The sequence below is a fragment of the Megalopta genalis genome, chromosome 2, assembly GCF_051020955.1.
Source record: "Megalopta genalis isolate 19385.01 chromosome 2, iyMegGena1_principal, whole genome shotgun sequence".
Taxonomy (NCBI): domain Eukaryota; kingdom Metazoa; phylum Arthropoda; class Insecta; order Hymenoptera; family Halictidae; genus Megalopta; species Megalopta genalis.
This window is the reverse complement of record NC_135014.1, coordinates 20,608,626-20,634,964: the sequence shown is the minus strand read 5'-3', so window position 1 is coordinate 20,634,964 and position 26,339 is coordinate 20,608,626. Positions and strand designations below refer to the sequence as shown.

The window sequence follows — 26,339 nt, the reverse complement described above, 5'->3', positions numbered from 1 at the left end:
CATTGAAGGGCAACGTTTAATTTTATCTTCAGACTGTGGATCTTTAGGCAAATTCTTCCACGTAATTTTACAAAATTCAGAATCGAAGGGACGTTTTCTTCGTCGACGAAAGAATTACTCATTGCAAAAAGAAAGTAGAAATGCTATTAAATATGGTCGATTTCTTCGTTTCCTTGCATTTTAAAAATCTGCACATGTCACGAATTCAGAAATATCCGCAGTCCACTTATTATTGTAAATTTGTTTTTCTCTTTTTTGTGCGCGTGTATGCAGTATAATTTCGAGGACGTCGACAGCTCAGATTAGGCTGTGGTTTTTAATGCCGAATTAAATTTTTTTAATGCAAAGTTTCGTTCAAGCTTAATAGAAGCTGAAATTGAATTGACTTATGCTTTAAGATTCACTGTGATTCTTACGTTTATGTGCTACAAAAATCGCAGAAGCATACGCAATCTGCTTAGAAATAATTAAATGTTGACTTTTACACAACACAAATCTTAGTGCAAAATAAAGATTTCTCGAATTAAATTTGCTTGCACTAACGTATTACTGTCTCAAAACAACATTCATTGTATTTTACAATTTACTGATTTCATACATTCAGGTATTAATAAAAATACATAAACAGCGTTGATTTTCACAGATTGCATATGTTAATGCAAAATATTAAATTCTAGATGAAATTTGGATGCGCTAATATAGTGGTACTGAGAAACAATATCAAATTTCATAGTTCTTGTATTTTACGATTTCGCTATTTTATCTTTTACTTGAAAGTCATAAAAGTTACTTTGATCCTACAATTATTCACAGCCCTGTAATTCCGAGAAAAAAAAACTCGAAACGCACAATCACGCGAAGGCAACGTCGTCCACAAATTAAGGTAATTATCCCGATCTTTTAATTATTCTATCCAGAGGAGATCGTATTAAAAACACGTGTATCGGGTCCCCGACAATCGATCGCTCGAACATTACCATAAAATCTCGTCTATCGCCCATCGACCGAACTACCGGCTCGCAATTCAACAATAACCGGTACGAGAGCAGCCGTCGACGGAACGATCACAGTCGTCGCACTATCGATAAACTTCACGAGAACCGTTCGTCACAGCCGGGGACCAATCGGAGAAAGAATCGATTGACGAAAGCTCCTTTCCCTTGACGCACAATCCACGGAGATCATCCTTCATATAGCGAGCGTATTTTCCTCGCTAAAACCACAGCATGATGCTCCCCCCGGGGTGACAGCGACGTTTAGCGTGTCTCTTCCGCAACACCCCGAGGATTCCCTAACTCGTTTCGAATAAGAAGTTAGACCGCAGTCAACAAGTCGCACTGTCACCTTCGAATCAGATCGTGTGGCAAGCTGCTTAACTCCTTGAGCGGACAATCAACCCTTAAAGGGGTCGAGCTAGATTCTCGATCGATCGAAACGGTTCTTATAATAAATCGATAACATATTCGCGCAGCTTTAATTTCCATTTAACTCTTCGGGGCACAGGATTTCAAAAAATAAAATAGACCCATGTTGCACAGAAATTAGGGTTTAAATAAAATAAAATTGGTATATTTTTATCAACAAAGGAATCACATAATATAAAAACATAAAAAATAATAATGATGCAATTCAATTTGTTGTTACAGGGTGGGTCTCAAATAGTTTCACCATGAATTATTGTGCATCAAAACATTTTTAATCCCACCGTGTACCAAAGAGTTAAATAAGTACACAAAATGATTTGTTTCTTGAAAGATATGAAGCGTCGTGTTGACAAAAATGAATATCTCCGACGAGTTTTGCTGCATGATTAAATCGTGAACGTTCAATCTTGTTAATTTCGCACTGAATAGTTTTCAAAAACTGAATCATTCTATTAGGAATCGAATAGTACAGCGCGCGAAACATGTCGGAGATGTTCTCGCTAACTCGACGCTCCACGTAGATTTTGAAAAAATAATTAGCTTATTGCTCGCACGGAACGAATAAATATACAACTGTACAACAGGAGGAAAGCAAAGCTATCGAATAACGTATGAGACATGTAATTGTTAGGCAATTATCACGCGGTAAATTTAAGTTGATATTAAAACCGCGTGAACTGATATGGACAGGCCCAATAATTGTCCATTGAAAATGATATTGCACCAGCGCTTAATCCCTTTTGATCACCTTTTCAAATTTGAAAGCACAAGTGATTGAGAAGAACGTGCAGATGAATCATCGGAATCAAATGATAGCGATGGATGCTTGGTTTCTTCTGAGTTCAAGTGTGAATTTGCTAGGACAAGTTGACGGACGAGATCATAAGAGACTACAAGGGCGATGCAGATTGTACGTAATCGTGAAAAGCACAAATGCACAAGACGCAAGATGTAATATGTGCACAATTGCATAAGGCATAAGATTACATATGCGCACGAGTGCACAGTGTATGAGATGAGATATGTGTACAAATAAACGAGACACGCTATAACATTATGCACGGAGTGCACATAACATTAGATCGAACATGTGCAGAATTGCATAAGGCACGGGATAGGAACGAATCGCGTAACGACACTTGTATGTCACTATCAATTTAGTCAAGTTCTTGGGACGATGATTGATGCACTGATTGAAAAATCTCATCTGACCGAAAACAAATCAGGTTTTCTTGTCCAGAGAATAGACGATTTTGTATAAAGATGCGCTGTCTAATGACGCTCCGAGGTGCACGAGTTTTACGATCGCCGCAGTGGTGAATTTTTAAAGTTCAGTATCGAAAGTAACCAAGTCGACTATGTGAAAAAAGAATCGGAAAGAACGACTTGTTATTTACTGCTGAAAATTTAAATATGAACTTTTTCAGACTATTAGATCGTAGCACAGATCACGAAGAGTAGGTAAAAAATGGAGATTTTATTCACTCGTACGAAACGTAAATTTATTATTAATTTAACTTCTTAATTTAACTTATTATCAATTTGCATTAATTTATTAAGCCTTTGCCGACGAATGTCGCTTTCCACGGGACACAGCGAGACTACTAATAATTATTTCACAATAAAAAATATCCCTTTCGTCTTAACGCAATTTTCTACCAAATTTTGTTTAGAACTCTTTGCACTATAACAACGTGTCAGACACGTTACGAAGATTTCGAACATAATTCATTGAAAATAAATGTTACGCGCTCCCTTTAAGTCGAAATATAACTCTACTGTCGTTCATCAATACTTCATATTAAATCCACCGTGTCGATCATCTTGACCAGTTTTTCACATTATTTTATACTAAAATTGTTGAGGTTCCAAGCATACATTATAATAGAAATTACGAAACGTCTAAATAAATTCCTTTTTGTCATTCCTCTAAAACAACATACGTCAATCACTTTTAGTGCTCGGTGGGTTTAATGTTGAACACTGAATCAAAGGTCGAAATGCGATAAATACAACTTTCTCTTGAGCGCTAAATGAAAAAAAAATATAGCTTTGCTTTCTACGAAATGATTAATGACACAGAGCGTAGAATATGCCAATCGACGTAGCTGAGAAAGAAATCGCGGTGTAAACTGTTAAAGAGTGTCATTATTTCCAACGTTCTGTCACTTTGTGTTCAATTTGAAGCGTACGATACTTGGTCTGAGAAAATTCTCCTAGTGCAAAGGGTTGAGATTCTCAGAAATTTCAACCGATTAAACTGTCATCTAACATTCAATTAAAAATAAAATTTGGCCTGACAAAATTCTAGTTTCGATGATTCGTTGTCTCACGAATGAAATGTATTTCATTGTTCGAGAAGCTCATTTCAAATCTTTTGTACGAACTCGGTGAAACGAACTCCATTATATGCGAAACGAACTCTATGAAATGTGAAACGAATTCTGTGAAATGTGAAACGAATTCTGCGAAATGTGACACGAGCTCAATGAACTACCAAATATATAATTTATTTAATAACAATTTATTAGGTTGTTCGACAAGTTCGTCTCACATTTTATAAATTCCTATAAAAGATTTGAAATGAACTTTCCGAACAACCTCTAATAATCGATTGAATTTTTATAGCGCTTCGTTGTTGAACAATTCGACAATTGTTGGTCTATCGGTGCTTTTCAATGAGCGACGACTTACCTCCGCGACCCTGGAACGTAGTCCTGAACGGGAACTCACATTAGGCACGCGGCAACGTCGTACACTGAGAAACTCGCGCAAAAGTCCCGCGAGCCGGCTCGAAAGGGTTGATCAAAACAGCGGAATGGAAAGCCGTGATACGCGAATGACTCGCCGGGTGCGACTGACAGTACCGTGTTGCTCCACGTGGACTCCAACCACCCCATGGAACCACCACAACGACGGCCGACCGTGCACCAACGGGAATTACGTACACACAGGCGAAACAAACGGGAGGGGGCTGCGATCATGCGCACTCGGCGAGCTTTCGCGGATACGAACTTCCATTCTCTTTCCCTTTTTCTTGTTAAATGCGTAATTAGCGTTATTTCGCGGCTTTCGTGGCCGATAATTGGTTATGGTACGCATTTACCTACCGACCGCTCTGCTTCCTACTTGCCAACTTCCGTCCCCTAAATGGCTTTCTTACTGACTAGCACGTATCGGAAACTTCGGACTATCGGCGCACTGCCTTCGCGTTTTTGGGATTTGGCAACTGTCGGATGAACGTGTACGGTTTGTCACGGAAATACATGTGTCCCTTGGCGAAGGAATCTGGGTTGCAAACTTAAAATTTTCTATTTTATTTTTACATATCGCTGTTCTGATTCGTTGCTGAAATATTTAAAAAAAAATAACGATCTGGAGATGTTCTATTTTATTTTATACCGAATAGTATTATTCGGATATTGTAATACTGACACATCTTTAATTGTGTAAGGTAAAAGCATTAATCATTATATCACACTGTTACATTTTTCTAAACGTTCTTTGTGTGTATCTGGAGAAATATTTTGAGATGTTAAAATATCTGTACTTATACAGATTTTTTTTTTCATTATATTCATTATGTTATGTTTATATTTATATTTATTTTATTTTTTTCAATGTACATTAGTACAAAATTTAGAGAAAATAATATTTCATTATTTTTATTCAGAAAATAAAACTTTAAATTCCCTTTTCTTTAAGCATCATTATTTAGACATATCTCAGTATTGAATTTGGGAAGCCATAGTAATAGTTGTCGAAAATATGCCTAGAAAATCATAGAAAATATGTATCAATTATTATATAATTATTTACTTTATAGTATAATTGTGTAATTGTGTACTTCATAGTATAATTATATCATTGTATACCTTATAAAATAATTATATTATTGTATACTTTATAGTATAAATATATAATTCTATACTTTATAGTATAAATATATAATCGTACAATTTATAATATAATTATATTATTGTACACCTTACAATATAATTATATTATTGTATACTTTATAGTATAAATATATAATTCTATACTTTATAGTATAAATAAATAATTGCATATAGTATAATTATATAATTGCATATAGTATAATTATATAAGTAACTGTATTAATTATAAATATTCTGTAAGTTATGCAATATAGTACCATAATTATACAGTATTTTTTTCGATTTTCTTACAAAGAAACTGTAATACTTTTCGCTCCCAAATTTTTAGGACGCATTTTTACATGTTTTGGTTGAAAGATGCAATTGTTTTCGTTTAAAACAAATGTATAACTCCACAGTAAGGACCCTTACCAATTTCGATTTATTCTGAATAAAAATCATTATAAATTGATTTTACAATCAATATTTTGTTACAGTATACACGAGACTGAATAAAGCTGGTATCATTATGACGCTATGCGCATATATTAAGCGCTTCTCTGCGCACTATAGTATACTTTCGCGTGCGATAGGATTAGGATGAGTGCCGATTGTTAGTTGGATTATCAGTAGACATTTCTATGGTAATCAGTCGTCTATCGGACGCAATGATGCAATCGAGTCGATTCAATCTGTTTGGAAAGCAATCGAAATCCTATTTCGTACTAAACTTGTTTCCGACACTTTTCGCTACAACATCTCGTTACGCGAGCATTTCGCAATTCGGATTGTGGATGGTGCACTCGTGAAATATTGTTAAAATAAAATTTTAATTGCTCTGCCACTCTATGCGGACGCGCGTATGTTGTTCACATGTGGTTCATTCGGCTGCGACAATGGTCGTGCATTATTTCCAATTGAAACATTCTATTGTGAATTTTCGATTTCGGCGCCTCGTTTACGTTGGCAGTTCTGAATTATCGAAATTCATTACGTTCAATTGGTAGCGTGTCCATTATGGGAATTTCGATCGTGAGTGCAGTTTAATGATTGCAAAACATTTCATGTACAGAGCATACGGCATTTATTTGTAACCTTCGGGCCGGCGCATGATTAAAAATGTATTAACCCCCTTCGCGAATATGTGTTCCCATTAATTATACTTTCATATTAAATTGTACTCGGAATAACGCGCATCCACGGAAACGTTAATTGCTTATTCCACGGATATTTTAGTCGAATTCTGCCGACAGTAACTAATCATTTTTATAGACGTTGCTACCGGGGATATATGTATATGTATAACTTTTTAATTAGTTTCTGATCAAGAATACGGAGCTTACTAACGACATGCATAATTATTGGTGCATTACAGACATGCCGGTATTTATAGCTCGTATGGTTTTATGTAACATAAAAATTGTCTGCGGTAATTGCAAGATACGGGAGCCACGTTGATATTTACTTCGTTAATTAATCACTTTAATCAGCTGTTAACAATGCAACAGTATTTTGAAATCCTTTGTACGTTTTTACGGTTTTGTATTATTTTATGCAACAACAATTCAAGTTGTTCAAATGCAGCGGATCAAGTGCAAAAGAAAAAAAACACTGATATCCATAAGACTTAAGAAACGGACGTCCCTAGACGTGCGGACGCAAACAGGACATAAAATCTGGCTATCTAGGAATTAATGACGGCAATTTTTATTTTGCATAGAAGTCTGCAGTCTACTCGTGGCACGCAGCAAAATAGCTTCTGACCATTTCCAATGACAAATGCAATGGAAAATTTAGCGCAATTCTGTATAATTTCTTCGAATTATGTTAAGAAAAATTCTGATATATTTTTTTGATGTTGCTCTTTTAAATTGGCATTCTATATTCAGTATACGTATTTCATATAATTTCTATGGCTGTTGGCAGAAATGTATCGCGCTCTCCTAATTGAAGCTGTTTAAAGAATGTCTCAATTATTCGAGCCTTGCGGCTCCTTTTTATAGTATCCAATTATCAAGAACTATAAAAACGAGACGCAAGGCTCGAATAATTGTTTCTCCTCTTCTCAAATTGTCCATGTTTGTGCACAATCTGAGCGCGAATTAGGGAGACATTACTGTACTCATTTTTGCTATAAATGCATCAAATCCGAAGTCTAATTACTACTCATATTTTTACTGCTCCTATCAATGACAAAAAAAGTGGTTGATTCACACTGCACGTCTGTCATCTCATTAGACTGTTCTCAATTTCAGTGTTTGAACGTTATTAACAGGTTGCTCGTACACTTTCCGCTTCACTACAATGCTTGTCCCGAAGTTGAAAGTAGTCATTTCAGAAAAACATATGTAACAATTACAACTATCTTCAGCAATAAATACAACAATATTCTTCAGTAATACTCGCGACACACCTGAATCATCTCAATAGCATACATTACTAGGTCCTATACAACTTCAGCAGTAAATATCTCTTGAGGGGAACATTTGCGAGCATACTTGCGGAGGAAACATTTGTTCGTTCTACGGTGCTAAGTTCATATCTAAAGTTCGTCGGATTAGCCCCGAAACACCCTTGCATATATCGTCTTAACAGGTCTCCAGCGTGGATAAACCGATACTTTATCATCTAGTGACGCACGTGGCAGAGAAGTCGCGATCAGGAATGATAAGAGCGCGATGGTCTCAAAGAGGGAGTGACAAGAGTGTCCGGTGACTCTTTCAGAAAAATTCGATCAAGTGCAGGCAGCCGGACTATTGTTCAGCGGCGGTGTTAGGTTAGCCCCAACGAAGAAGCGAGGAAAGGCTTGCGCCGGTGTTTGAAGGGGGTAGTACCGGAGATCACTAATTACCAAGGCTTGTCTAAGTCGTTAAAGAGGCTATCGGGTCTACTTCTTTTACCTCGAACCGGCCTTCCATCTCCTGGATGATCTGCACCCTTTTGCAACGTTCAGTGTGCTGGTCTGCCTGCATTCAGGCCAGCCAGGCGAAACGAGAAAGGCGCTCCGTTTCTATCTCAAGCGTGTTAATTAGACGCGCCTTTGTTTCCTTCCGGAGGAACCCGAACGAGGCAAATATGAGCCGGCCGGGGACGACCCTCGAATTTTGTCTCCCTGTCGGTGTCGCAATCGCTGTTACGAGAATTATTTATGCTGTGGGAACGTACGGAAGCTTCATAAGGGGAATATCAGACAGTGCTTTGAATTCGGCCGGTTCTCCAGGCTACCTGACGTCGGTGCGGGGACTTTTGACAATCGTGCGCGGAACTGTCCAAATTGATAATGCGCCCGTCCATCGTCAAACCGCGCTAATTATTTACCCTTCTGCGACTTCATTTAGGAGTGTTCGTGGAAGACAACGTAAGTGCCAAAAATTGAGAAATTTCTTTTCTCTTCTTAATATATTCGGAATGAATATATAGGAATACAACGTATTTTTATAAACAATTTTAAATAATGCTGATAGATGACATAATTAAACGTGTTCGTTCTCTTATTTTTCTCGTTGTTCTTAATAACATTTGCCCACCGCTGGTTATTAATTTCTGAAAAATTGTAAGAGACATTTGAAAATTCAGTTCATGTAGTATCTTGTAAGAGATCGGACCACGAAGTAGCTTCTCCATTAGAAAATATCGTGGGTTCACCTAACTACATACTCGGATTCGATCATCGTCAAAGGATATTTCTAAGCGAGCACTTGACACCACGAGTTTCCCCTATCATTTAAGAAAGGCACGCTTCTTCGATACGAAGTGGAACGCATCACGGTCTAGGTAAGATCATCTTCTTCTCCTTAAACCAAGCCCTTGCCTTTTCGCTTTCTCTCTCTCTCTCTCTCTCTCTCTCTCTCTCTCTCTCTCTCTGTTTCCTTGATCTTTCCCTTTCTTCCCTTGTTCGGCTGAGAACAGAGAGACGGTCGAAATCTCGCAAAGCTCGCCATCAAGCACCACCTCAAGAACTAGCCGGGTGTTTACAGTTCAATTATCCGAGGCATCGCCCATGCAATTATTAGTATTTGCATGATTCAGTAACCGAACCAGCATGCTTCGGCGCGTCTCGAGATGTCTCCGATTCGTTCGCTATTATCGCATGGTCTATATAGCACTGTAGAAATTCAGTCTGCCTGAGCCATTTCAATTTTTAGCCTGGCTAGACTGCGGATTTTTATGCAGAAACCACTTCGGGTAATGAATATTATGACAGTGTAGAATAAATAAATACACGTTGCTGTAAAAATTAGATTAGAAGAATTGGATTAGCATTATTTCATATACAATGGGAGAAAATTAGTCTGAAGTCGACCTTTCCTGAACGTATTAACTTTTGCAATTAAAAGACTGCAACTAGGAAATAAATACTTAAATAAAATAGAAATATAGAAATATAGAAATATAGATATATAGATATATAGAAATATAGAAATATAGAAATATAGATATATAGAAATATAGAAATATAGAAATATAGAAATATAGAAATATAGAAATATAGAAATATAGAAATATAGAAATACAGAAATATAGAAATATAGAAATACAGAAATATAGAAATATAGAAATACAGAAATATAGAAATATAGAAATACAGAAATATAGAAATATAGAAGTATAGAAACATAGAAATATAGAAATAAGAAAACATTAAATTAAACACTCATCTAAATTAGACAACTAAAATCCACTCATTATATCGTACATCCGGTAAAGGAAATTATGAGAGTTCAAGATAAACAGAAGCATGAAGATATTACTGAAAAAAATCAGGTTAGAAGAATGGGATTAGCATTATTGAATGCACGAATCGTGGAACGAGTCGTAGTTCGAGGGTGTATTTGCGATCGGGAATTTCCGGAATTGCATCAGAGCAAAAAAAGCGGTTCAATCAATCAGATTTTCTGCTTTAGTATCATTCAAGGGAATTTGGAGCCATTAGTCCGCCCTTAATCGATTAATCGAGCGGGCAATTCAAGGATCTGCCGGAGTGGTAGGCAAATGAAGCCGAAAAAGGAATCACAAGAAAGGGACGACAGAATTGAAAAGAATCTCCCTTTAGGGAGAAGAAAAAACTCGGAAAACGAAACCCCGGTGTAATATTCCGGGAAATTCCACAAATCGATGATGGAAGGAACGGAAACGAGCGAAACGAAGAAACAAAGAAGGATGGAAGAGACGGTCGGACGAGGAACGGCGTGTGGCGCAGAGGAACTGGAATATTTCTGTGCTCGTTAAAACGCGCAGCTTCAGCATCCAGTGCAAACTGCAAGGAAGAAAGCCTTTCTCATTGCGGAACGTCACGCGTTTCATCTTTCTTCGATATTTCAATGGAATCACCGCTGCTCCGTGTCGTCTTAAAAATCTTCGCGTCCGTGTTGTCTTATGCCGTTTACGTTAACACAATAATTCAACCAGAAAATATTCCTCGATTTCTCACCGCATCTCCCTTGAGATTCTCGTGAAAGCTCGTCGTCGACGTATGATTTATTCATTATCGGAGGAAACAGCTTCGTTGACTGTATGTTCATGCAAATAATTTGTTATTTATACGAAAATAACACAGTAATCCAGCCACAAAAATTATTCCACGATTTTTTATGGCATCTGTCTTTAAATTGCCATTGAAGCCTGGCAACGTGCGATTTGTTTATTGTTTAAAAATGCAACACAATCCGATGTGTATCAATGTAAATAATTTATTATCGATGCGAAAGTAATACGACAATTAAACCACGAATTATTTGAAATCGCTGTGGAAGCCTGGCATTTATTATTTAAAAATGCAGCACAATCGGATGTGTAACGATGTGACTAATTTATTATTTATGCGAAAGTAATACAATAATTAAACCATAAATTATTCCATGATATTTGAGTACATCTATTACTAAATCATCGCATCGAGTGCTTAACATGTGGTGTATTTATTATTGGAACAAGCTGTATTATTACTTGCACAATAATATAAATCATTTATTATTTATATAAAATTAACGTGGTAATTAAACTACAACTTGTAACTGAAATTTCATTGGATCCGTTTTTGAGTCATCATGAAAGCTTGCCAATGTAGGATTTATTGGAATAAGCTGCATTGTTCGCTGTCTATCAATGTGAATAATTTATTATTTATGCGAACGTAATACGACAATTAAACCGCAAATTGTTCCTCGAGTTTACGACACGTTTGTTCCTAAATGATCGTTATCAGCTTCTCAACGTATGATTTATTATTTGTATTAATATCCTCAAACGCTATTGATTAAAACACGTAAGGTATGTGTCATAAGTATGATTGATGAAATTGATATGATTGATTACGAAATTTTCTGTCGGACAGAACGCTATCGTGGAAAATAATGATGAATTGAAATGAGAAATAGTAGCGAATATTAAAATATGCTTGAATTAAAATTCTGTACAATTATTAATGTTTTGACTGAAAGTATTTGACAAAGAGAAACGCAAAAATTTAAATAATTAATTTCTTATCAACCTTTCAAATCTCTATTCTAATATTATCCTAAAATATGATTAGTAAAAGGTGAAAATGGTTGAAAAGGTTTCCATCATTTGATATGCTATTAATTATAATATTAATTATAATTACTGGAAAAAAGTTTAAGTGTCACTAAAAAATTCTAATTACCATTGTTAATATTGCCGTTACATTCAGTAGCGTAAACAATTCAGTGTAAACAAATTCATATTGAATAATTTAAAAGTATCAGTTGCTAATATCACGCTGAAATTAATGTTTGTTGCGAACTATTGAAATAGCTGAGCAAATTATATGCTACTTCAATCGCATGATTGATCTGCGATTTTCCACATAAGATGCACGGATTCAATATCGTTCCCACCACGGATCATTTACCGATCCCATTCAACCATAACTTTTATAAACGCGTGTAAATACTTCACTTTTCAGCTTGTCAACAACCAAAATACTGTGAAGGTAGCATAAATATGAATCCAGCTAACGTGTTACAGGCTCGAAAGAAATTTATCGTTCACGCCTCATCAATCATTTCATTAGAACGTGCAACGTCAATAACGTTTAGACTGTAATAGTGTGAGTTACAGGTTACAGCTGAACAACCGCGCTCTACAGGCTGCGCGAATATTTATTGCATTTACGAGTTGTGCAATTTATTGTTTCCCCATATCTTCGGCAAAAGCTACGATTCTTATCCGACGTTAATTATATAATTTGTTTGCCGTGACATTTCTGTAATCCAGTTTTTTAATTTCAACATTTTCAAATGGATCTTTGTTTAAAAATAATACCCCCAGTCTTCTTAAAGTCAATTGGAAACTTAACATACCATCATGCAAAAATATATGTTAGAAATATTTTCTATATATTTTATAGTTTTCAATTTCTTTTATTTTGGACAGTGTCTGCTATAAATATGTTCTAACAGCTTTCATAAAAGTAATTTATCGATTTATTGTACAGAATTTAGGGGATCTGTCCACTGAATGGACATTTTCCATATTACATGAAAAAGTTACGGTAAGCACGCTCTTTTCACATTAATATTTATACACTGGTTTTATCAAGCACCTACAGATGTATTGTAGATTTTATTTTGAACAAATTTATTCATTTGATCATATTAAACTTTTGTAAAACGCTACAACTATCAAAAATACCAGAACTATCTTCATTTAATAATAAAATAACTGGCTAACAATGATATCATTCAGAGGATTAAAATTGAGACATCACTAAACAGCTGATTATTATGGTATTTTCAAAATCGTCGAAAATATACGATGTAAATGAGCTCAAGTGTCAAGAATCAAATTCTACTAGTGTAAAGGATTAACAAACATGTAGTTTAAGTGCTCATTCAGTGGACAGGTCACATAAATTGATTCCATAGCATCCAATTGTAATAGCTCTGAATTATAAATTAATTTTTAGTAGTTATATTATAATTTAATTTCTGGTAATCGTATTAAGATTTGATTTCTCTTAGACGTATTATAATTTAATTTCTGGTAATCATATTATAATTTAATTTCTCTTAGACGTATTATAATTTAATTTCTACTAGTCGTATCATATAATTCAATTTCTCTTAGCTGTATCGTAATTTAATTTCTCTTAGACGTATTATATACATTAATTTCTAGTACTCGTATTATAATTTAATTTCTGATAGTCATCTTATAATTTAGATTAATGAGGACATTAAAGGTACTCTTACTCGTTAAATCTTCTGTCCGAAGCTACGTCTAACATGTTATTAGGCTCGTAATTAAGTTTCGGAGATACTACGGAATATGAATCGACTTGTATAAGACTGACAGGAAATTCTGCGTTATCTCGCATGTCCCTTCCTATTGACCCTTAACCTTCGTAATGTTCTGTCCAAAATCGTCGGAAGAATCAGTAAAAGGAGGGAGAAATTGGTTCGGAAAGATCTTCCGCGGCATCAAGAAAGAGATTAAAGTGCTGTTATTCCCCTGTTTTGCCGTCGGAAATGAGCTTCCGAAATCGATCGTGAACCGATATTTTGGGACTTTATGAGTGGACCGATGAGGTCACCGTCGATATTGACCACAACAAGCTGCGGCCTATTTTCATTTTTGACCTGAATACGAAACCATTTGCACTTCGTTCAGCGTGCATCTCTTGCATTTCTACATGGATAATCAGCCTGAAAGCTATGCACTGTAATACACTGTATTTTCGATTTCTGTGAAATTGCCAGTGTTTGCGCTGTTATGATTTCGTAAAAGCGTGTCGTACGACAACGAACCTGAACTCATTTTAAAGCTTGAAGCTTCTAGTTCCGTTGTGCATAGCTCATTTTTCTGCAACGTGTTTTCGCTTTATATAACAAATGGTAAACTGGAGACACGCACTTTTTGGAAGATGTAACGGATTCAAACATTTGTAGATTCTGCAACAATTTCAAGATCGAAGTCTTACCTTCACAGTGACCCATTGAACTTTGATGTACGAATTTTTCTTTTAGTTATTCTATTGAGCTTCGAGTGGAAGGTGTACTGCTAACTTCACTGTATTTTTGTAATTCGAACCAATTGTAACTCTTGCAACAATTGGTGGTATAATAGTGGTATAATAATAGTGGTATAATAATAGTGGTATAATAATAAAAAATGGTATAATAATAAAAATAGTGTGTGGTATACTAGTATAATAATAGTATTATGTGGTATAATAGTCCCTTTAACATCTCAAAAGAATTCCAATCGTTTAGTTCAATTGTTAAAAAACTATCTCGCCTTGAAGAAGCTACTAGAATATTTTGGTCCGTAACTGTACCCACACACAGTAAGCAATTTTCCTTTCATAGTCTCGCAGACTTCATAAATTTCATTTTTAGATACAGTTCTTAATACAACTATATCTATACGTATATTTAAGAAGTCTATTCAAATATTATACGCAAGCGTTGCAAAATATTTGGTTGGATATTTCTTTGTTTGAAAACATTGTGTAAAGAAAGGACAACTTACGTTGTCATTCAAATGTGTTACTCACCTTTTCTATAGATATTTAATTCGACCGAAGACGCTTCTTGATGTGAAAACATTCTCTAATTGAGGGATAACTTACGTTATTATTCAAATATTATATGCATTTTCTCAAGAGATATTTAATTAGATTGGAGGCGTTTCATTGTGCAAAGATATTCTGCAGGGAAGGAATGACTTGCGTTAACATTCGAACGCTGACCGAGCACCCTATACCTCGCTTATGATTCACGGATCACTGATTTTATTGAGGCTTGAGTCATTGACATTTACACCACACGCGTTCGATCATTCATGCACAAAAGGCTCGGCCCATTCATCCTTGATAATTAAATGATTTGAACGGCAAGCAAAAATGTTTTAATAATAAAATAGTCGTATTTCGGAATTTCGTTCTGTTGAATTTCAACGGATTGGTTGAATACGAAAATCAATCTGACATATAGTTTTTTATTCTCTGTCTGATATGATTTGATCGATAGAGATTCGAGGATGTATTTTGTCTTCTTCGGCCTTGTATTGTTTTATGACGTTGAATCATGTTAGCACAGACATCTCATAAAGAGAAAACGCATTCTATGCCTTCCTCAATCAATAAAAGCATCAAATGAAAGTTGAATGGTGTAAAGTGAAATTATTATATTATTCCTATAACTAATTATAATTCCAGTACATTCGTTTATACAGTGACTTTCATTAATATTCGGACACCTTTTGAAACATAAAAGACTGGACAGAACGACTTGAATTTTTTTTTAGAAGATAGAGGGATCAGAATGCATTTTTTAAACTTTGCTATTGTTTGGAGTGACAAAGAAAAATAAAAGAACTCTCATTTTTAACTTTTTTATCTGAGCCCATAACGAAACTCTAAAAAATGCGTTTTATAGATCTTCAATAGAAATATAGAAATAGAAATTCAAACTCAATTCAACTCATATAGAAATCGAATTTCAAAAATCGCAGTTTCGCCCCGATTTTGAACACCTTCGACCAATAACTGTGAGAAATCTGCGGTTTTTTAGATCTTTTAACACTTGTAATTTAGTATAATTTTGCTGTAAATTTGCTGTAAATTTTCAGCATCCATATAACTTACTGAGCTCTACAAAACGCATTTCTTTAAATATTCGTTACAGTTTCAAAAAGACACGAGTTTTTATTTTCATTATCATTCCTAGTAATATTAAAACCTAAAAAAGAAAGCATTATAAAAAACATTACCTAGTAAACTAGCCTCTATCTCAAACTCAAATCGTTTACTCTAGTTTGAAAAAGGTTGTTGCGTTTTGAAAGGTGTCCAAATATTAACGCGAATGACTGTAGATGTTCGTTCACATGCCAGCGCCGATAAAACGGTGCAATATCCTGGTCCGTCTGCGAAATCGTGCAGGAGAACAAAGAGCAGTGCAATCGGTAATCAGAACAACGACGGAGTATAATGCGAGCCGACACTCACGGGGTATCTTCCTCTAGATTAATGTCACCGTTTTCCCCTAGTTCTCTCACGGAAATTAGTTCTGCGGAAACGCTGTTCGTCTTCGCGTGTCCGTCTCACGGATCGACGGTTTTACGAGGACAGGATAGCTGCGTCATTGACCGTTGTCGTTGAAATTCGAATGGGCAAACTTGACTGCTGCCAACGGCGCAGTTAGCCCGCTTCCCCCATTTGTTCCCGAACTTGGTGAATATCAGATCGTTCGCACGGGGGAAGGGGCCACGAATACTCCCGAATTCGAGCCACGATAACGGCTCTCCTCGCGAGGACCGTAGATATCGGATAAGACGATTGTCCGCGAAGGAGGAGCTCCACACTCGACACGATTGCTGGACGATCGAGTGAAAAATTCGACGTTAAAGTTCACCTGTGCAAATGCATTTCACGTTTCTTTTTCTATTCTTTCGAGTTTCAGTTCGTTGTTGGGTAAGACGATTGTCGGTGAAAAAGGAGCTCTGCACCTCGATTACGCAATCGAGTGAAAAATCCGACGTTAAGGAGGGCAACTCTGTGAACATTAGCTACCAGTAATATTTTGAAAATATGTGCTTTTACATCGTTTTTTATCACAAATTCGAATATGTAGAAATTAATTTTATAAATATATTTTCGGGTGGAATTTATGTATTTCCTCGAAAAGTATTGTCGAACGTAGATTGTGATTACTTGAAACCGTTTGACTAATAGTATCAGAACTATTAATAGAATTAATATTTTGAAATAACAAAAATACTTCACGTTCTCTGAATGTGCATTAGATGATCTTCAAAAGTTTGTAATTATATGTTGTTATTTTACTGTCACAAGAGGAATCCTTAAAGATGCAGAAGCTGCATCGTGATCGTGGTGGTCATTTAGCAGATATCTTTTACATATAATTCTCATAGATGATACTTGATAATGAAACGAAAAAACAATCAAATTCAAAATAGTTTGTTCTTTGTTTTTAAAAAACTTCCTGTAGTTTATTTCGGGGAACCCTGTATAAAAGTAAAACTCCAATATATTTTAAGCTGTCTCTTAAAGTAATGTCCGAACTACGTACAGTAGCCCACAAAAGTGTTCGTACACCATTTAAAACGCAATAACTTTTTTAACACTGGACTAAGTGACTTGAATTTTTTTTAGACGATAACTGAAATGCTTTCTTTATTTTAATTCTGCTATTACTTCGAGTGACAAAAAAATTAAGATCTCTCGTTTTTTAACTTTTTCATCTGAGCCTATAACGAAAATTTGAAAAATGCCTTTTGTCGATCTCGGTATATGCGTGCTGAAAATTTTATCGAAATCGATTAATCCAGAGTCGAGCTACAGATGTCGAAGGATTTAAAAAACTGCAGATTTCTTACGGTTTTTGGTAAAAATCGTGATAAACCTGCGATTTTTGCGATCCTTAATTTGTTGTAACTCGTAACAACGTGAACCGATTTCGATAAAATTTTCAACATGCATATGTATCGCCGAGATCTACGAAGGACATTTTTTAAATTTTTGTTACAGGCTCAGATAAAAAAGTAATAGCCGAATAGAGTAATAGCAAAATTATAAAATTAAAGCATTTTGTTTATCGTCTAGTAGACTAGTCCCTCTATCATCTAAAAACAATTCAAGCCATTTTAATTCAGTTTTGAAAACGTTATTGCGTTTTCAAAGGTGTACGAACATTTTTGCGGGCCACTGTATGTTTCTAATGCTTAACCCTAGAAAGATAACCATATGACAACGTACGTAAAAGATAACCATACGCTTCAGAGGCGCATGCTTTTCTAAGGCGTCAATTTTATACTAACAATGGATATTTATTTAAGTTAATCTAGTCATTTTAAAGGTTTGGCATTATTGTAAAAATAAAATGCATTTATATTATATTTTTTTATATTTTAAATAATTTTAAACTTAAATCACTAGACCTCTATGAAAAATTAACAAAAATCAACAGTCTTCGCAGGCGCCTCTGCGACGTAGGTTATCTTTCTCGGGTTAAAGCTGGTATGTCGCAACTCGCAACCTTCGCGACACCGCCACGTGCCGGACGTAATTTAGAGTCGAAGAAGCGTCCTTGTGTAGCCGATTGCTTTTGTCCCTTCCACCGGCGACCGAAACGAATGAACCACGGAGCTTGTACGCTTTCGAATACAAGCATCGGACATGTTTATCTCCCTGTCAAAACAATACCGGCGCTCCGATATCATTGTTCGGAATGATGCATGTATCGGGCAGCCGCGCTTTAAACCTTTTAAACCTGTCCAGAGGGCAACTGTACCTTTTCTATAGCGTCTGCAGTAATGGGTTAGAAAAGGCTCTTAGCAAGTGCTTTAGGTAGGCGTTTTCGATCGCAATGTAGTGCCTTTTAACCGCGGAAAAAGGCAAAAGGCACCGGGAAATGTACCTCCTGTCTTTCACCGCTTCTCACCGCCTTTCCTCCTTCTTGTTTACCTTCTTTGCGGCTCCTTTTCCTTCAACAGCGAGCCTTTCATTATATTGTCAATTCGAATTGGTACCTCCTACCCTCTCAACAGAGACATTTTAGACGAGATACTGTGTTATATACCCACCCCCCCTCCCTCCCGCCGTATCGAAATGATTGTCTCATTTTAAATGATAATGTTTCGTATCTGCTCTGTCATTGATTTCAAGGACATAAGCATGATCGATTAAGTATGATACAGCTGTATCACAGTATAATAAGTATTTATTTAACTCTTATTTAATGCAATAAAAATAAAAGCTTCTGTCTCCTCAATTCGATGAAAATATATAAATCGGATAATCATTTCAATACGGAGGGATCAGTGTCGTGGCGCAGGCTTTATTGAATAATCGATTTTAAGGTAAGCGTAATTTTGACTTATTGTCACAGAGAATTCTTTGGAAAATATTTATTCTCGATTGTCACTGTCCAAAATAAAATATTATTAGCAACATCTTTAATTTCGGTTATTAGTTATTATAGTACAATTATTGTAAAAATTATGGTGAATACGAAATTTGATGTTTCTCAAGTACAAATCTTCTTAGTGAACTATTCTGAATTGCATCTAAACGATGCATAACATTTCCCAGGTCCAATTTTTCTTGATTAACTATGATAAATTGCATGCAGGAATTAGACTGCGGATTTTCGTGCAAAATAAAAATCATCTGCATGAATTGCAAGATGCAGGGGCTAAATAGATATTTATTTCGTTCCTAAATAAATAAATATTTATAGATATATATAAAATAAATATTTATAGATAAAATAAATATTTATACACTGTCAAGTAAACTTGTCTCTCTAGCATCGCAAAATGATTTAAGTAAATTGGTCGAATTTTTATATATATTGCATTATAAAAGGTAGTTCAAGTACTTCACTAGTGGAACCGGTTACTGTGAGGTGACCAATTGCATTGCCTTCGCTTTGCTTTCGGCCATAATTAACTTTATATTTATCGATCAAGAGATATTACATTTTTGTATTCTTTTATTTTGTTTATTTTTTAATTGAAAAGTTCCATACGTCTTATTCGATAAATATAAAGTGAATTGTACCCGGAAACAAAGCGAAGGTATTGCAATTGGTGACCCCACAGTAACCGGTTAGACTATCCTATGCTTCGGGAGTTGGATTTTTTCCGACCTTTTTGGAAAAGGTGGCACTGTGCCGACGCGTGTCAACCGAGCCGGACATTTTTATAACGAGCTTATTCCGTAATTGCAGACGGCCCGGCGAAATCAAGTTTTTTCCTGGCAAACTAGAGCGAAGGGATCGCAGTCGATTTATCTTTAACTCGTTCGTAATTTGCGCTCGTAAAGAAGGGAGATACGGCCCGAAGAGAACAGAAAATACTGCAGGCTGACGCTTTAAGTGCATTCGATCGCGGTGTAATAGCTTTTAACTACAGAAACAAAGAAAGGTACGATTACCACCGACGTACCATTTCATTCCTCTTCTCCTTCTTCCCGTTCGGCTCTCCTTTCGCTCCTTTTAACTCCTACTTCGCGAGCTTTCGAAACAAAGCGGGCACTTGGCACGCATCCCGAAACTCTCGACGACCGACAGTACAGATTGTCAGGTGTTCTCTGGATGTGACCTAATATTTCACACAGGATACAACAGATACCTTCTGCGGCGAACTACGGCGACGAACTTTCCCCGAAATCCGAACATCTGTTGGATATTTTTCTCTTTCTATTATTCCTGCCTCTGTACTTTGTCCGAGTTCGCCGCGAAGAGAGTTCACGACAACTTCCATATTTCGTTGGAAAATTACAGGAATCATATACAGAAGTAATGACCTATGTCATAATACAGAAATAATTATCTATGTCATAATACAGAAATAATTATCAGGTCATCAAGTACGAAATGCATACTTGATAATTTTACTATAAAATCTATGCGTTTCATTCTTGACGGCCTAATAACACTGTAAATCTTTGTGCAGGAAAGTAATAGCAGTTTAGCCAGCAACAAAAAATTACTTTTTCTTAGATCATATAATATAATGAGAATAATTTATTTGTCCTTATGTTAAAACTGTAGTGACTAAAGTCATAACATTAAGTTACAAACTTTATACTAATTGGTACATATTATGATTACTCCATTTGTATCAATGAAATGAAATGAACGATTATTCAACTATTTTCTAAAAAAAAAATCATCTGCTTTGTATCATTAATAAATAAATAAATAATAAAATATAGTCAAAACAGTTAACAACTGAAGGTCTAAATAATCTGTGATGATTTTAATAAGTTGAGAATAATATAATAATATTTCAAAATTCTTAAATTGTTTATAGTGTTTCGTTTATTCTTTCGTATCGCAAACGCATAATATAATCGAATTCTAATGGTACCAAATGATTTTCAAACTTGATAGATTGTATTATCCATATTGCTTGTTAGATAAACAGTGAAATAATTGTGAAGAAGATTGCTTGCATTTTTAATTATTGTAACTTACGTTTATTTCAATACAATATTTATATAAGCAACACGTGGTGATACTAACTTATCGTATCATAATACAAGTGACCTAATTCAAAAACTCTGCAACAAAAGATATTTTTCAGCTTATACAATAGACGCCTTTTCGTGTGAACCCTCCATTCTGTCTTCAATTGTTGTCCATAAATTTCTGAAGTTTCATTGTTCGCACCTTCCGAGAAGAATTCAGAAATGCACCATTAATTTGTCAACCCTGGGTTGTAAGTTATCCTTGCAACGTTAGCATGTGCAGCAATTGCGGAGCTTAATAAAGAAAAGAGAAAGCGTATTACATTATTGCCGTAATTATTACTATTATTAACGCTTTGCGCTCGAAGACATTACAACTGTAAAAATAAAATAATTTTACCGACTTACAGCATTTACATTTCATATGACAAAGTGCATTTTATGCGTATGAAATCGAGTCTCGCAGCAATTACACTTTTAACAATTTCACAAATCTAAACGTCGACAATATAAACATGTTCTCGGAACATTTGGTGGTATAACAAGCGGTCGAAGTTACCGCTCGAACGCAAAGGGTTAAACTGCTCAGCTGGGCGAAACAATTTTTTAAGACGAATTTTTACGACCGTTAAGCTGGTGAAAAGGCCGCGTCGAAACGGCGTTCTATTCTCAAAATTCGTAAACAAAGTTGTCTAATTTATTGTCCAGACAGGCTAAACGACGTTCGAAATTTATACGTCGGCCGTTCAGGCAAATAAGCGTGTATTTCACGCGATCCGAACGGCGTCTCGTGAGAAAGGGGTCGTTTCGCGTGGCAGCGACATTCCAGGCCTCGCATTCTTTGATCAACAGCCAATTTAAGAGTCCGCCGGGCCCGAGAAAAACTGGCCGAAAAAAGGTCTGTACACTGGAAGCCTAGCAGACTCTTTATACGATGTAAAACGAGTGGGGCTTGGCACCCTCGCACGAGTTCCTCCACCTTCACGATCTACCACGCGAGGATACCCCGTCGTTCGCAATAAAGAAAACCCATGGCGGGTGGTCCCGGCTTCCGGTTTTTCTCCGTCGGCTGCCACCATCTCCGTCCCTACGACCCCCTTCACGGTGCCCCATTCGCGTTTCCTGCAAAACTGTTTTCCTGGCAGCGGTCTGCTGTCGAAGTGATTCTTCGATGCGTCCGCGCGCGTCCGTCATCCCCTATCCTCGCCGCGGGAGCGAGAACTACGCCCTTCGATGGAACCAGCCACTCGAATTATAGGAACGAGCTTTCGATGTACACACTTGCGTACGCAAAATCGGAGATTCATAATAGATCCCATTTTCGGGCCATCGGACTGTTGCGATGGGTTATTGCTGTTGTTTTTCGAAGAACTCGCGCGCCGAACTGGGGGTGACAAATTTTACGAAGTTATTTTTGTTTGCTGCGGTGTGTTCGGAATTCTCACTGCTGGATCAGTCGTGTGAGGTAATGCGGAGTGTGTAGTCGGGGCTTGTAGAAATATTTTTGTTAGATGGTGGTACATGTTGCGCATTGATTTGGAGAAACTGGGTTTGTTATTCAATCTTTGAAGAGTTTGATAAATGTAGAAGGAGCAGTCGTACTTTCTAAGATTATTTTTGTTATACTTGTTACTTCGTAAAATTATGTTTTCGTTTGGAGCAAGGTTATTAATTCTAAAAATATTTTTGTTACACGCACGGTGATATGTGTGGCACTTCTATTCGAAGTGAAAGGGTTAATATTTGATTTCCAATTGATAAGGGATTTGATAAATGTAGGAAGAGTAGTTGAGCTTTCTAAAATTACTTTTGTTATATGGTGATAACTGTAGCACTTTGATTTGGAGTGAGGTAATTAATTCTAGAAATATTTTTATTACACACACGATGATATGTGCGGCACTTCTATTCGAAGTGAACGGATTAATATTTTATTTTCAATTGATAAGGGATTTGATAAATGTAGGAAGAATAGTTGAGCTTTCTAAAATTACTTTTGTTATATGGTGATAACTGTAGCACTTTGATTTGGAGTGAGGTAATTAATTCTAGAAATATTTTTGTTACACGCACGATGATATGTGTGGCACTTCTATTCGAAGTGGAAGGGTTAATAATTGATTTCCAATTGATAAGGGATTTGATAAATGTAGGAAGAGTAGTTGAGCTTTCTAAAATTACTTTTGTTATATGGTGATAACTGTAGCACTTTGATTTGGAGTGAGGTAATTAATTCTAGAAATATTTTTATTACACACACGATGATATGTGCGGCACTTCTATTCGAAGTGAATGGATTAATATTTGATTTTCAATTGATAAGGGATTTGATAAATGTAGGAAGAGTAGTTGAGCTTTCTAAAATTACTTTTGTTACATGGTGATAACTGTAGCAATTTGATTTGGAGTGAGGTAATTAATTCTAGAAATATTTTTGTTACACACACACGATGATATGTGCGGCACTTCTATCCGAAGTGAAAGGGTTAATATTTGATTTCCAATTTATAAGGAATCTGACAAATGTAGGAACACGCAATGCTACACGATGCGATAAATGAAACATGTACTGATATGCAAATCAACATCGATGATCTTAGAAACTCCGAAAAAAATGAAAAGAACAACTATTTGATAGCAGTTTACCTGCGATCCTCCAGGTCGAATCGAGGCGATTTCGCGGGGGTACGTACAAAAAGCAAATTATCCTGTTGATACATGGGCGCCCGTTTCCTTGACCTTTCGGCCGTGGTATCGTGACCTGCTCGCATTTAAAATTTACATGGCCGCTCGTCAGAAGTGGCTCCGTGTCCGCGACGGGTTCAATTTATTTTAGACGCGGCCGATGCACCCTCGCAGTTTTATTAGTATTTACGAAGCGGCGGAGGGTACGCGATACGACGCGCAAAGTAAAAGTTCAACCGGCCGCTGTTTGGCCGGCGTTCAACGTGCAGCGGCATCAACCGGATCCGATACATTACTTCGGATTAATATTTCCCAGCCCTGCCACCTGCCGAACACATAAATTTACCTGAAAGCGGGCACACGAGTTCCAGTCCTTCCGGTTTGATACCGGCGAACTGACCGCTAATACGGAACAAATCCTGAAAGCATCGGGAACTGGGCTGAGTTAAAATATTTCGACCAACAAATACAAATATTTGAAAATAGTATTTTGGTTTCAACCGTGTTGCAAATGTTTCGTTTGAAATAGTAATTTATTTCTGTATCAAATGGAATGCTGGTTGAAATACTTGATTGATTTTACAAATATATAATGAAGTATTTAACATTTATATTTTACAATATGAAGCTGAAATACTCGATTGATGTTATAAGTATATAATAGGTATTTAAAATAGATATTTTACCATATGAACCTGAAATGCTTGATTGATTTTACAAATATTATATATAATGAAGTATATTTAACATTTATATTTTACAATATGAAGCTGAGAAATACTTGATTGATTTTATAAATATATAATAAGTATTTGAAATAGATATTTCACCATATGAACCTGAAATAAATATTTTATTTGTAGTGTATATAACCTTGATACATACTTATCTCTATAGCGTCATATAAATCTTGAAATATTCTTTCATGCAATCCAGAGTATTTCATTAATCATTTCCAATACTTCAAATCTTTTTACTCAGGTCTGATCGGAAATTATTGCAAATAATCAAGGAAGATATATAGATAGACATACAAAGATATATTATGTTTGTTATAAAGAGTGTTGTTCTTAGTTGTCAGTTGTTGAGAGTAATTGATTGATTGAGAATGTGAGAGCCTCATTAAATATGTAATCATTTTTATTATTCATCATATATATATATATATTTAAATAAGCAGTTACTTCGCGTTCTAATATATTTTTCGAGTATTTGTATATATCAATTATTGTCCTACTCTATCCACGTACAGTGGTTTATGATGCATAAAAAAGGTCTGAAACATTTAATTACTGAAGTCAATGAAAGTCTGTAGAAACTACATTGCAATGTTTTCAATTATTGCTATTAAATTATACCGTTTTCATAACGAGTTTTCAGCTGAGAGATACTTGATCACTAATGGCAATAACAAGAGAATTTATCACGTCGAAAATACTGTTACATAACGTGTTCAATTAAATGTGATTACTTATGGTTACACAACCGTGTCATAATTTGTATTGCGTGTACACTTCAGTACGTTCAGTAGAAACAGACCATAAATGTGTTATCAGCTACTCGATTCAAGTGGAAACAGAAAGCATAAGTCAGACACGACGGCTAGAACATTCGATCATATTTATAATAATAAATATTCAATTTTCCATTTACATAGAAATAGAGAACTCATATTTTTATATTTCTATAAAATAAATATTTACATTGAAAATTCGTTAAAAACATGAGTAATGAATACATTCGATAATTGCAGAAACACTGTGACATAACCTTGACATAACACTGTGCCAAATAATACAACTGTTTGAAAATTGTTAGCTTAAAATACCCTGGAAAAGTATTAAAATTGTCTCTATAGATAAAACACTATTGATTAGGGAAAGATTCTCCAATACTGAACACGAAGGCAAAAATCACGTTTTTCACTATTTAAGAAACAAGAAATTTGTTATTTTGTATTAATATATTCAATAATAGTCATCCTTTTTTAGCCCATTAATCTCAAGTGACGACTTATCACTAAAAATTGCTAACCATTAAAATGAAAACAGAAAAACATATTTAAAGCTATCTTCATAAAATTCAACAAAAATCACCGAGTTTCGTTGAACATCCAATGGTTTCTTCTCTGATAATAACGTGTGTATACTATCGAACGGTGCCGATTCGACGGCCAGCTATGAAATGAAGAACAGCGACAGGACAAACGCCATAGTCGCGACAAACTTCGAAATTAACACGGTCTAATCTGAGGAATGCGGTAATGGCGTAATTCATCTTGCAGAGCCGTAGAATAAATCTACGATATTGCGAAAACTGATAGGAGAGCCACCACCCATAGTTGATGTCGTCGCTATCTTTTGTATCAAACGTTTATTATAAGACTGTGGAAAC

At 35.7% G+C, this 26,339-nt stretch overlaps 1 protein-coding gene across 3 annotated transcripts in view; it reads right to left on the bottom strand.

Moving 5' to 3' along the window:
• Positions 1-26,339, bottom strand: part of LOC117220516 (EGFR adapter protein) — a 383,013-nt gene that overhangs the window by 277,259 nt on the left and 79,415 nt on the right. The window contains exon 1 of one of the 3 annotated variants that reach the window (XM_076518719.1): positions 4,119-4,291. The exons of the other annotated variants lie outside the window; for them this stretch is intronic. The gene's annotated coding sequence lies outside the window, so the exon portion shown is untranslated. Of the gene's footprint in view, positions 1-4,118; positions 4,292-26,339 lie in introns of those variants that run through there. 3 annotated transcript variants of the gene reach the window in all.